The sequence below is a fragment of the Hoplias malabaricus genome, chromosome X2 (genome assembly GCF_029633855.1).
Source record: "Hoplias malabaricus isolate fHopMal1 chromosome X2, fHopMal1.hap1, whole genome shotgun sequence".
NCBI classification, from domain to species: domain Eukaryota; kingdom Metazoa; phylum Chordata; class Actinopteri; order Characiformes; family Erythrinidae; genus Hoplias; species Hoplias malabaricus.
This window is the reverse complement of record NC_089819.1, coordinates 16,118,642-16,130,879: the sequence shown is the minus strand read 5'-3', so window position 1 is coordinate 16,130,879 and position 12,238 is coordinate 16,118,642.

Genomic DNA, 12,238 nt, shown 5'->3' with positions numbered 1-12,238 from the left:
TCATCATTTTCCAGTGATTAACTTGCCCCCAAGCATGAACTTTAAATGGATCTATTAAATGAATCTGATGTTGGGCCACTTTAACTGTAGCTGGCTGTCACATACACCCGTTTCAAAATATATGCTTTAGAAGTGAAGAGCAATTACAGTCATTCCAATAGCTAGAAGAAATGCTACACAAAGCCAGGGGCCTGGAGCCACATGCTAGTTCATCTAAGCATGATGAAACTCCAGAAACCAAAGACGGCACATCTACGTCAGTAAATATTTCACTTAGGAGGCTAATTAACAAGGGCATAAATGAGCTTGACTTAAGAGTCTTTTCCACAGGCAGTGTAACAGTGTAACAGCGCTCATTCTCTTATTCAGGTACGCACAGTGAGGGTGCTGCACTGGCAGATGCTTTTAATCAGACATGTAACAATACTGCTATGTTACAGATTCAGGCACATGAAGTGTCCTGCCAAGGACTCCCCTAACTGAGATTCAAACCCTCTTCTGTACAGAAAGCAGCACTGTCACATGCTATGCTACACCAACCATGCTATAAGCAACATTCTAAACTGAAACACAGGTCTCCACTCTATTGAGGGCAACACTTCCAACCTCGTCAGGTTTTGATGCAGAAGAAGGTTAAGTGCACATTGACAGGAAAATTAGCACGCAAAAAAGCTAGCAAACTTAATAGAATTGTAATCTCATTAGCTTGTACCATAAGCATGTCTAAATGCAACTGCTAATCCATGGTGCACTATCACCAGCAAATATGAGTGTAATCCCGCAAAGAGGACAGGGAACGAAGAGAGTAATTTAATTGCGGTTGATCTGTAGGTCAATTAGCTTGCTATAATCTCTTAGCATGGAAGGTACAAGGCTTTAACACAGAGTAATACCTCCATTTTACCTTATTTCCTTCATGTGAGGATAGCTGTGGAGGGCAGTATAAATATGTTATTATATGTATCATCACATGTACTTTTTTTTATGTATAAACAGAGGTTGACCTCCACTCTTTACATTGTGTGGAACAAAGTGCCTCTTTTTAAATCAAAGGAAGAATCAGTCACATTTTGCCATGATTCTCATTAATTTTAATGAAGACAACTTGTTTCTTAAAGGCTTCAAAGAGCTTCAAAGAGAGTCTGTACCTAAGCTTTTATCAGTCAAAACATGGCCGCTACCATGTGGGGGACACACTCCATGGAGCATTTTGAGTCTCTGTCCTTGCATGTTAAAAATTATATATATATATATTGATATGACAACCATGCTATGCACCATATCATCTTTCATCTGGAAATCCTGCAGCAACATATACACTTTCACTGTTCTTATAAATCAGGACTTTAAAATTTATGTTGAAGCGACATATAAATGTCCATATCAATGGTAGGGCCAATAATTTAAGGAGCTAATGGATTTTGCAGCCGTCCCATATATACACAAAGCTATAAATATACATTGATGTTGCTTTAAAAAAAATAAATATATAAATAAAATCAAGTGAACTTTAAGAACACAGCTGGATCCTTTTCCTCTTTTAGCTCACACAGTGTACTCTGGCCCTAAGATATACAACACAATCAAAGCAAGATCAAGAGAGAGAGAGAGAGAGAGAGAGAGAGAGAGAGAGAGAGAGAGAGAGAGAGAGAGAGAGAAAGAAAGAGAGAGAAGTGGTCTGAAGCTTTGCAAGTACATGCAGGGCCAGTTTCCTGCTCTGTGAACAGCATCAGGTCTATAGGCTCTGGCCCACTGATATCCATCCCTCTCTCTGAGCTGCAGAACCAATGCCATAGCACTCTAGCTGATCTTCCTGACCTCTAGTTGGCCCCAGGAGCATATCCTTTATTTTCCATTGTTAGTGGCCACACTACAAAATGTATTTCTTGGGAGGTGAAATCAAATTACATCTACACTCTCAGAAACACTGCCACTGTGGTGGTCCCTCAAGGGTATATTCAGTAACTTTAGGTAGGGAATGTAATTGCACCATATTCAATAATAAATGTAGATTTTAAAGTTGTGTTGATTTCATACGCCCCATTTCATCTGCAGGACTTGTATTATGTCCTTTTACTTTATACAGAATCATTATCTCTTTGCTGGCTGATGTCAACTTGTCTTTGTATTGGTTCATTGACCATTGTTTATATTTTGTTTGTATTACAAAACAATAATTTTGAGATTTAGGCAAAATTAGGGGTTACGTTTCACAATAGGCAGGTGAACTGGGGATAGGTGAATGTATCATGATGGGATATAAAAGGACCAAGGTATTACTACAATTTAGATAAACCATAGACACAGGCAATAATGATAACAATGCTACGCACACATATAAATGCTATATAAATTGTGGTTACTGACATATTTCATTTGAAAAATACTTGTTAAAAAACAAGGGATTCTTCTTGCTCCAGAGACCACTTTTTGGCCTCTTATGTTTTAAGAACATACCTCCTTGATAAAAAATGACAAATGATAAACACCAGAGCTTGAAATTACAACATCAAACCCTCATTCTTTCTCATGTTTTGCTGTTTATAATCTTTTTCTAATCTCTAAAATCCAAGCTGGACAGTTGGAAGTAGAACAGAGCTTTATATAATTATTAATGACAGCTAACTGTACATGCTAACTAGCCTCCAGCAAGTGATTAAGCCCACTTCCTGCAGTGTGCCTGTGATATGTCCCATACTTTCAGCAAATCTAACAAAGCGCCCGGGCTACTGCAGGTGATTCATTAGGCCCTTGTCACTGAACTAAGTGAAGAGACGAACAATTTGGCATCAGACGCCAGCTACTCGTCCAAGACGAGTGATCCACACATGCTCATGTCATCTGAAGCACAAAGATTAATTAGGCCATCATTAGATGCTCGTCACAGAGTTGTATATTGCGCTTAGCAGTCATGCCACATACCAGAGCGTGCTGTGGTCACCAAGAACAAATTAGAATTTTTTCATCTAGGTGGCCAGTGTAGACTCCTATTGTGGGCTGCTTTGGCGATGAAGTCACAGACCATACATTAGGAAAGCATTTGTGGAATGTTAGCGCCACCGAATCTAATCAGCATTCCACATTAATTTTCTTGTCCAGATATTTTTCCATTCACAGTGTTTCTATTACCAGTGCCGTTCTTATACATGACTGAGATTCCACTACATGTGATCATACACAAAACACATCCGCGCAAAGCAGACATAAATATTTACTGAAGCTGTTGCTGAGGTTCAGTCCAAGGTGCATCACTAATCCCTCATCTCATAAACAGAATATTGTTTTCAGGCAGGAACATGCTGTCTATAATACCTGCATCTGGAATATAAACAATATGTACCAGATGTACATATACACCAAGAGCAGGCTCTACAAACACTTTGCCCAGTGCTAAGTGCTGGCAAAAGGTGTATAAATCTAATGTGTGGTGAGTGTACTGCTATGGATTGACTGCCATCGCAACATCCAGGTGGATGCTGCACATTGGCAGTGTTTGAAGTGACTTCCTAATTTTTCAAAGGATATTTGGGTGCCTAGGAAAGTGCTGTAAAAGTGTAGGTGTAAAAACAAAAAGCCCCCAGCACTGGGTTGTGGAGATGTGGAACAGTGTTCTACAGAATGATGGATAATTGTGTAATACTTGAGTTGGAGTGGCATCTGTGATCCAGAATTTATCATCCATACCCTTGTGGCTGAATGCACTCAACTCACAGCACTGTTCCAACTCCTTCTTAGACTACAAGAGACAGTTATTCTAACAATAACAAAGCACTTTTAATGAAATTAAAATTGCAATATTAACAACAACTAAATGTGGACTGGGGTGTCATTAGATCCAATGTTGCTTTGCCCCACTAAAATCACAAATGTAACAAGTCAATTTTATCCTGGACTGGTGACAGAGCTACAGGACGGGCTGCACAAATTCAATACAGGCACTATTTTTCCCATAATGCTCCAGCATAAATAAATGTTTATTTAGTTTTAACTGTTTTTCTTTTCTCGTCCATGCCCACTTCAGTCTTAAACTATACTTAAACTACTAGTGTTAAACTGTCTTCATACTAGTTGCATGGTTCTGCCCTACAACAGAGGGGTACAGCTTTGAACTCTGTGTGTGCCCCAGTACAACAAGTAGTCTACAAATAGTAGCAGGCCTCTGAAGATTATGCCTTGGTGAGGTTGTGAGGTAGAGAAGTAAAGGTGAACATAGTCAGGATCAACAAACTCCTTGCACCCTCCTATAAAATTCCCAGAGAGTGGTGGACAAAAATAATGCAGAGAAGAAAGTCTCAGAATCAAAAGCTGTCACATAAAGGGCCTGTACTTGGCCACAGAATTCTTTGGAAGTGGTTCTTATCCACGTATAAAGAGAGAGGCAGGGCGTTTGAAAAAGAAAGAAAGAGAGAAAAAAGTAGGAGAGTGGGAGAAGAGAGAGAGGTGACGACAGGATGCTGGTGAACACTCCGCAGCACATAACTGCTTCTTTTCTCTTCTCCGGAGGGTGAAGTTTTCAGCTCCCTCAATTGACCTGTTTCCAAATAATCTACAGGAGGGAAAAAAAAATGAAGATTAACTCTCCCCAACAAGAGCAGTTTTCACAGTTTAGCACACAAAGAGAAAACTAGGACTAAAAAGATGAGAGGGTTTGGCTTCATTGTGCTGGCCCACTTAAATCTTACTTCCAACTCGCTAAATGTGCTATTTGACTTGGCAAAGTGAGCTGGTGTGTGTTGTAGACCAGTGGGATGTCTAATCATGGGGGGAAGCAAGTTTTGCGGGCAGCCCCTTCTGTGCGGCATTAGCCTCAGCTTGTGACCTTAAGCTAAGTGGGTGGTTCAGCCCACGAGAAAATAAGCCAGAAAAAGGAAAACAGTGAATAGCATTAACCTTTGCTTGAAGTTCATGCTGGATTTTTTCGACTCGCCTTCAACATAGAAACCCATTGCTGCAGGGAAGAAAGTGCAGAAATTGTGTGTGAGAGTGTGTGTGTGTATGTGTGTGTTTTGGGGAGGTGGGAGGGATAGATGAAGAAGAATTGGGCACTGCTAAAGGAGTTAACATTGGCAAGACTTGCTCTATGGAAAAGGACAGGCAAATAGGGAAAGTACTTGGGTTTTCATTTCCAACATTTACAAGTGGACCTCTTAAGTGATGGCCCGGAGTTATACTGTGATATAAAATTATGGCTCCAAGAGAGGCGAGACTTTTTAAAGCTATTTGGAAAATCAAATAAAATGGCTCAACGATTGGCTTAAAACACCCGACCAATTTCCCTCCATCTACCTTTGGTAGTGAATCTGCCTTTTATGAGAGCTTGTGTCAACTCATATACCTTGAAGAGAACAAATATTATTTATTAGCCTCCAAATATAACCACAGGGAATGATAAACTAGCCAAAGGTGACAGGGACATAAGGATGCAGCGTCCAGGCACTAAATAAAATGAACAAACTTCCTCAGAGCCTGCTGTTCTTCTTCAAGCGATCTGCACTTGAGAATGTTTTCATATTCAAGAGCGAAGAAGATGAACCAACTGTGGGGGAAAAAAGAAGAAAAAAAAAACTATGTAAGACACTGTGTGAAAAAATCTCCTGGACTTTTCCTGAGAGAAACAACATGACATCAGGATGAAAAACTGCGAGAGGCGTGAATCAAACCATATCCTCAGCCAAAGTGCCTATTAATAATATCAAATATTTGAGGCATTTGGGAAGCAAAAGATAATTCTCACTATCCCATGACAGAAGGAGGGAGAGAGGGGGATAGTGAGAGGCAAAAAAAAAAAGAGGAACGATGCCAAGGTCAGGGGATTCATTCCACAGGACGGTTTTGACAAGTGACTTGACTGGCAGTGCCTCAAGGGTCAAGCCTTGGACCGCTCGAGTTCTGGCAGCTCTTGGCAAAGGCTTTCTCTGTGCGGTTTGAGGGATTTGCGAGGCTTGAAGGGAGATTGTTTTACAGCCTACCTCTGTCCACAGGGACGCGCAATTTCCTCCCGCCCACTGGAACACAAATGCAACCTTTTTCCTGACATTTCTGCCTTTGATCAGCCATATATTGCTGACTGGTGCATGTAAACAAGCAATTTGTTGCCGAAATGATTGCTTCCTGAAGTTAAGAACGAGCCTGTATTGTGCTCAGAGGGATATTCGTGTTATGAGCTTCGATTATTGTACTGTTCTCCCCATGCGCTTGCTCCTCGACTTTGGAGCTATGAAGATTAGTTTTGCGGAAGGCTTAAGAAACTACACATGCTTCCAAAAATGTATCGTGTAATAATTATTGCATTCCTCAGACTCTAGCCTCCACTCACACATAGAAACACACAAACATACACATCCCAGTGGAGATTTTTACATGGGAAAAGAGAAGAATCCTGAGAACCATAGAGGTCTGATCCCAGTGATAAGCTGACCAACTGGGTGCTTTTCTCAAAAGAAAATGTTTAAACTCTCCAGACTTTCATCCACAAGGAAAATCCTTGTGACAACTGTATCCCATCCATGTCTTATTTTACTGCGCGGTTCTTGGCACTAGCTCTTACCGAAACCCAAACAGTGTTATTATGGGTCTTTAGTGGCCTATAACAGCACATTAGTCAAAACAAATATGTAAATCTGGTAAGTACAGGAGAAGGAAAGGCACTTGGTGGAGGTTTGGAGTGACGCTCACTCTATAAAAATACATTTCCAAGACTAATACATATGTTCGCTGACCTTGAGTGCCAGTTGAGCAGAAAAATATGTTACGGGTTTGTGAGAAATAAAAAAAGCCTCTGCTGATTGGATTATACTGTGTAGCATATCTACTGGAGCAATTCTGACCTCCTGTTTATTTCGGATCAGAGCTGGATGTGCTGGTATGTTCACATCAGCTTGAATGAAAGATAAACTATTTTGTCCTAACAGCATCTCTCCATGGGCTCTTTACTACTAACTCTTGGAAGGGCTTGTGGAAATAAAAGCTTCAACACTTTCACACGCACAGACCTAAGAGCATGATCTAATCATGCATCTATTTATAATCAGAAATAATACATGCTTTAGGGTCAAAGTACTGAGCCAATAGTGTTAACTGTAACATCCTTTAATGCAGAGCAATCCATTGGGATAACTGAGCACATATCAAATGAAATTTATTTAGATTTATGTTGTATACTGTTGCCCATTGCATAAAGACCAGTGGGTTATTGGCAGGAATCACAAAAGCAAGTATTTCAGTTTACTTAACAGCTGCACTTTTGCACAGTGATTATCAAGGGGCAATAGGCCTCCATTAAGTGTTGGTGACATTAACGTCTTAGCTTTGATGTGAAACGAAAGACTAAACTTGAGACACTGAACCTGTACCACATTTGGAATCAAAAGGAAATTTTCCTTTTTTTTCACCAAACTACTGCTACTTATTAATAACACTTATCTCTACTTAACTCCTTATGTCTTATATTCTTTTACTAAACCACAATAAACAGCAACAAGTTTCATTCTCAGTCAAGATTAGTCAAAGCTCAGTCTTAGAAGCTGGCTACCTTTCCTTGTTCTCACTAAAATCTCAGAAAAAAGGTACTGTACATGTGCATTATTGTCCAGTTTTGTTCCACAAAGGTACATTACATTCTGTTATATTATATATAAGGCTGGATGATATGGTCAAAATTCACATCATGATATATTTCTAAATTTTAGTCGATACAATACAATAGATATCTCGATATAAACAACATAAAAGCCACAGAAAAACTGCCCACGAAAAACCAGAAACATGACATCGCAGTCAAACATAAACCTTCTCAGCTTTGTCAATATTAATATATTTAAACTAACTTAAAAATTTAGGGCAGTTAGCTGACGACAGATGTGACAGATGCTGTTTGTGACAGATGCTGTTAGTAATGTATATTTATATATTAATAATGGGTTTAAAAATCATATCATTGTTACTGAATTATTGTTCAGCCCTTGAGCCTACCCAGAATCACTGGGTGCAAGACAGGAACACATCCTGGATGGGACGCAGGTCTATGGAACGCAGGTCTATCTATCTAGGGACATGTTAGAGTTGCCAATCAACCTACCAGCGTGTGTTTTGGACCGTGTGAGGAAACCTGCGCACTGGGAGGAAACACACATTGACACGGGAAGAACACACCAAACTCCTCACAGACTTGAACCTACAACCAAAGGATCCAGGAGCTGTAAACGTGTAATTGTAAAGACATAAAGCCCCACAAAGTCCCCAGCACAGTGGCATTACCTGTAGCACCACTGCCCTGCCTATATATATATATATATATATATATGTGTGTGTGTGTGTGTGTGTGTGTGTAAGTTAATGTAAATAGATTTTATTCCAAGTAATTTTGAAGCTTTTCTAATGGTCCATTCGTCATGATATTTTCACACAATTTAAAGGACAGCACCTGTGTTCAAATGATGTAGTAAACTAAAGATGCACAAAAATTGACTTTTAAATAACTAGACCCTCAAGGGTAGGACCAGAGAGTATCCAAGCGATCCTGTGATGTTGGGTTAACTTTTATCTTATCTTCTCCTGATACCTATCTTTAACAACAATGTGAAATACTGAAGGGTAGTCTCTGACTTTTGCACAGAATTGGGTGTAAGAAATGTCTTACATTTTCTTCTTAGAAACTGGACAGTGCACACAAAAATACATTTCAGCACATAACACACTGTACATTGAATGCACAGAGTTCACCCTGTGTTACAGCTGGCACGGCTGTGCTATTGTTTCAAGCATTATACTCCCAGTGTAGGAGCTGTGTTAATAACTATTTCTGTTCTCTTTCTACAGCAGTGCAGACAGTCTAGCACAAGACATCCCAATGACATTAGTCACTGTAAACATGAGACCCACTGGAAAGTGGCTGCGGTTGGAGTGTGTGAGTGAAGTCCACAGACTTCGCAATGGAGGTGGGATACACTGACAACCTGTCTCCCTTCAAACACACTCTCTCCAGTGGCTTCACACCACATATGCATACGTCTGCCTCTTCTTACTCCTGGGAGAAGAGTATACTGCAGGAGTGGAGGAAAAAGGACAGGACAGACAGTCTGAAGCCTTTAATACTAGGGGGAAAAGGTCTATAGAGTAAACTATAGAGGTATATTTCAGCACAAATTAATTAGATTTATTAACATGAAACGTCAGTCTACACTTGTACAAGACACTCACCACTAGCCAGCATTCTTTATCCTGTTATTATCTAAACCTTGTACTGTTCAAGTTCTCCTAATATATTATAGTTTTAGAACTACATGCCTTCATTACAAAGGCAATATTACTCTATATTAGGTCTACACTGCACCACAGTCTCACTGTACTTATTGTTAGCTCTGTGAGTGTGATGTTGTGAACCTGTTGAACTTCAAACAATCAGGACAAATGGAGAGTGCTGAGAACCCCCAGCTTTGGAATTAAGAATTACCCATTTATGGAACAGGAATTGAGCGACATCCTCATCTCTTTTCATGCTTTCCAACATTCCACCATCCAAATGGCTCCAGATGCAGTTTCTCTGCTGGGCCTAAGCCAGGGACACAGTGAGAACTCCTGAGCCATTTCAGACCGAGATGCCTATTTTGTTTCCCCATTTACAGAGCTAGTGCTGTGTACAAGTTCTGGACATTTCTCCAGCGCACAAAGCGACCAAAGCGAGAGCTAGCGAATGGTTTGAAAACATTCTCTGAATTGTATAATAAAATTGTTTTGGAATCTAATATTTTGCCTGGACTTTCAAGACCATGTCTAGAATTTATACAATGTGTACTAATATATACTGCCTATGTACAATGTGTATTAAATATAGTTGCTGTTTGTGGAGGTACACAAGGATGTCTGATTCCTAATCCTCATTTAAACCTTCACTAAGCCTAAATATAACCAAAATATAACCATAAACGTAACCTAACCCTGAACATATTCCCAAGCCTAAGCTCACTCAATGATTGTCAATTAAATATCATCATATCACAAGGTACAAAATGTCCAGAATAACTGGGGTACTCATTTTAATAGTTTAGTATGCTATTTTCAGAGGGTCTTGTTGAATATAGTTCACCCCTTAATCACAACGTTAGCCTGTATTTTATGGGCAGAATATGTAACAGTGATGAGGTCATTCTACCTACAGAGGTTCAAGACATTCAGAAATTACACGTAAATCTACAGCGTAATAGAATCTTCACTATTTAACGATGTGTTTCTGTTATTGTGGCACAAGCTTCTTCCTACTCCAGCTATTTTTTTTTCTTTCTCCGGGCGTCCCAGCCAGCTGCTGCCAGTCAGGGAAGACAGGAGCGCCTGGCTTTGTTGGTTTAGTGGAGCCCACCCGCCTGAGCCCCCCTGGAGACTACAGGTCCTCCACAGCCTTGCAACAGTCTGCTCCACTCGGCTGCGCAGGCAATCTGTTTTCTATATTACTAGCTGGTATCACTGTACTATGCACTATAAAACAGCAATTGAGCAGGAAATTAAGTTAGGGGATCGGTATTTGGCAGCGGCGCAGCGCTCCGTGGTCTTCCCCCTCTGCATACAAGGATCATTAAATAGCGCAGAAGTTTCTTGATAAATTTCCATCGCTTTCTTCTTATCCCCCCACTCTCAACACACACGTGTACACACACATCTCCCCAACCACTACATCTACGCTTGCTGTACTTTCCCTTTTTTCCACTTCTGTCAGTACGTACCAGGAAACAAAACATCCTAATGGGTATTTGAACAGCTTGAGATGTGTCGAACTCACTTCCCTGTGACAGAGACTTTAAACATGGCAGTGGCTAAATATGGAACACATCTCTCTCGCGCTTTTTCTCTCTGAATGGCTTTCCTCCACACAAACAAACAGAGGACACTGTCTCTAAACTAAGCTCCTTTGGATTAACAGATGTGGAGCATCCGTGTTTTTTACAACCCCTTTACCTCTCTCTCTCCCTCTCTCTCTCTCTCTCCCCCTCACTTCCCTTTCCATTCGCTCCCATCTCTCTCTTCTCTTTATTCCATTTGTTGTTTGTTTCTGGGGTTTTTTTGTTTGTTTGTTTATATTTTTCATCCTCTCCATCTCATCCACCTCCTTCAGCTCCAGTTTCCATTAGCAGGAGTATGTGCAGGAGTGTGTGAGAGGCCTGGCTGGAGTGTGTGTGTGTACTGTGGCATGGTGAGTGACAGTGTGCGGGCCGAGGGAAATGCTGAGGGAAAAGCAGTCGTTCCGAGCAGTTCATCACTCACCTCGCAGCTCTGAAGCGGCTGGAATTGGGTTTAGCTGCATCCTCCGAAACCAGCAGCTGACACTCCATCACAGATGCGGCGTGATGCTGTCATAACGGAGAGGACGTTCCACACAGGACACAACTCTACGCCCTGACAAACTTCCAGCAACTGAGCCTGGGTGAAGACATTCAATACGTCTCTTAATATCTCGTTTTATTTTCAGCAGAGACTGTGCCGCCTGGATTCAATATAATAATAATAAAAAATTAATAGTAATAACAGTAATAATAATAATAATAATAATAATACATTTACAAAGTGCTACAAGAAAAAAAAAACACTGCTAGACAACAACAATAAAAACCTAATATTAAACATCTAACCAAAGGTTAATTAAATAATTAATTTCATTTTTGCTAAAAACCTTTCAATTGTTAAGTTTCTTTAAACATTTAACAGGTTCTCAACACTCAAACATAGCTCTTAATGAAACATGGTTCTACTATGTCATCGCCATATGTCACTTTTCTTTTCAGGAATGTAAGTTCTGCAATAAGGAAAAGTCATTTTTTTAAAAATCTCAGTCGTCTGTGGTGCCCTCAGATGGTCAGGGAGGGCATTCCCCAGTCGAGGAGCAGAAGAACAGAAGGCCGGTCATCCATGGTGCTGAGCTTAGTTCTACAGAGAAGGATGCGATTTAAGTTTGTAGAGTAAAAGGATGATGATGAGGTGAGTGGTTTGAGTAGATCTTTCAAGCAGAGAGGGGCACTGCCACAGATAAAATGGTGTAGCACTAAGCCTGTCTTTACAGTCATATCAGCTACTTTTTGAAAACAACAACAGCTGTTTACAACTAGAATACAGGCTTCAGAATGGCACAACATGGACCCTATGACTAATATAACTTTAATATCTTTAGCCGACAACAAATTAGCTGACAACAATTGTTATGACTCATAATGATCCATGACATATTCATATCTGGGACAGCTCTGTCTTCATA